Here is a 2,676-nt window from a genome sequence, read left to right as displayed (position 1 = left end):
TAATTCTGGGATTCACATTTAGGTCTCTCAGGGTTGTATTCTTTCACCATACTTATTCAGCGTGTCTGCTGAGCAAATCATACGAGAAGCTGAATTCTATGAAGAAAAACGTGGCATCAGGATTGGAGGAAGACTCATAGTGACCCTGTATAGGGTTTCTGAGGGGCAGCTGGTGGATTTGAACTGCCAGCCTTGTGGTTCTGCCAACATCAGTGCAGTGCTGATCCTGTAGCACCACACCAGGAGTCCAGGACTCCCATGGTGGTGGTTGTGTGCCGTGGAGTTGGTTCCGACCCATAGTGACCCTGCATAAGGTTTCTGAGGCTAGAAATCTTTACAGGAGCAGAAAGTCTCATCTTTTTCCCATGGTAGTTTTGAACTGCTGACCTTGAGGTTAGCAGCCCAACCATAGAAGCCTTCAAACCTAGGGTTGAAATTTTTCTTCAGTTCTTTCTACTTGAGAAATACTGAGCAAGTTCTTCCCTTTTGGTTTTCGAACACCAGGTCTTTGTGTATTTCATTGTACTATTTAACTATGTCTTCTCCAGCTGCGCTTTGAAATTTTCTGTTCAGCTTTTATGTCCTCGTTTCTTCTAATTGTTTTAGCTATTCGACACTCAAGAGCAAGTTTCAGAGTGTCTTCTGACATCCACTTTGGTCTTTTCTTTCTTTTTAGTGACCTTTTGCTTTCTTCATTATGATGTTCTTGATGTCATCCCACAATTCCTCTGGTCTTCAGTCATTAGTGTCTAATGCATAAAATTTGTCCTTGAGGTGGCTTCTAAATTCAGGAAGGATCTACTTAAGGTCATATTTTGGCTCTTGTGTACTTGTTTTAATTTTCTTCAGCCTCAGCTTGATTTTTTCATATGAGCAGTTGACGGTCTGTTCCACAGTCTGACCCTGGCCTTATCTTAACTGATGATATTAAGCTTCTCCATTATCTCTTCTCATAGATGTAGTCAAGTTGATTCCTGTGAATTCCATCTGGTGAGGTCTACCTGTATAGTCACAGTTTATGTTGTTGAAAAAAAAAAAAAGGTATGTGCAATGACTAAGTCACTAGTATTGCAAAATTCCATAATGCAATACCAGCATCATTTCTATCACCAGGGCTATTTCTTCTAACAACTGTTCCTTTTTCTTTGTTCCCAACTTTTGCATTCCAGTCATTATCAGTAATTGTCAATGCATCTTGATTGTATGTTTGGTCAATTTCAGACTGAAGAAGTTGGTTGTTGTTGTTATTAAGTACCATGGAGTTGGTTCCAACTCATAGTGACCCTGTATATGGGTTCTGAGGCTGTTAATCTTTACAGGAACAGAAAACCTTGTCTTTGTCCCATGGAATGGCTGGTAGTTTCGAACTGCCAACCTTGAAGTTAGCAGCCTGATTCATAACTATGCTACCAGAGCTCCTTAGAATGCTTCAATTTCATCATTTGTTTTAGTAGTTGATGGGCAAATTTAAATAATAATATTGACTGATCTTCCTCCTAGGGTGTATGGATTTTATCCTGTCACCGACTACATTGTACTCCAAGTCAGACCTTGAATTGCTCTTTTTGATGATGAATGCAACACCATTCCTCTTCAAGTTGTCATTCCCAGCCTAGCAGATCATAGGATTGTCTGAATCAATACCTGTCAATTTCAGCTCACTGATGCCTAGGATACTGATCTTTATGCATTCCATTTTGCTTTTAACAACTTTCATTTGGTTTTCATTTGGTCTCTCATGTCTCTTTGCAGTATCTGTGTGGTGTGTCTGACTAGTCTGCCATCTTGCTGCTAGCCTGTTTCTGTTAGTACATGTTGTCCCAGGCTCTAGAGACACTGAGAGGAAGACTGCAGCCCAGCCCTACAGGAGCCCAGAGCCCAGTGAATGAGAATAGCAAGAAAATAGGCCAACTGAGTCTAGAGCCGTGAGCTCCGCTGTTGTAGGGAACACAAGCAGTCAGAACAGGGGCGGGCCCTGGCCAGCTTGGAGACATTCAGGAACAGATGTCTGGTGCAAGTCTGAGGGAAGAGTGGTGTTCCCTGACCACATGAAGACTGGAAGAGAAGGCATTGCAGGCAGAAGAAAGGAGTCGCCATCAACCCACCAGTGATTCCAGGGTGGCTATGGTTTGTGCCTGAATAATGGTGCAGCAGGATAAGCATTGGAAACCCTACACAGAATCAATATGAGTCGTAACCAATTCAACCATACTTAACAACAACAACTAGCCTAAAAGTTGGCAGTTCGAACCCATGCAGTAGTGTCGTGGAAAACAGACCTATCAATCTTCTCCCATAGAAAATAGAACCCAAAAAGCCCTGTGGAGCTCAGTTCTTCTCTAACACATGGGGTCACGGTGAGTCAGAATTGACTTGATCGTGGCAAGTTTGGTTTGGGTTTTGGTCTTAATAGTAATAGCAGCGGTCTTGCCCATATTAAGGAGCCCCGTGGGAAATTACTATCGAGTTATCCCTATGAGTTAGTCGTTCAAGGTCAGCGGTTCAAGCCCACCAGTCACTCCACAAGTGAAGATGATGTTGTCTATTCCTGTAAAGATTTACAGTCTCAAAAACCCTACATACGTCAGAACTGACTCGATGACAGTGGGTACCCACGGTCATGCCACTTCCAGGGCCCACTCTCTCTATCCCATCACCCGTCACAGGGAAAAGGCC

This window comes from Chrysochloris asiatica, unplaced genomic scaffold (genome assembly GCF_000296735.1).
Source record: "Chrysochloris asiatica unplaced genomic scaffold, ChrAsi1.0 scaffold00006, whole genome shotgun sequence".
Classification (NCBI taxonomy): domain Eukaryota; kingdom Metazoa; phylum Chordata; class Mammalia; order Afrosoricida; family Chrysochloridae; genus Chrysochloris; species Chrysochloris asiatica.
This window is presented reverse-complemented; position numbering follows the sequence as displayed.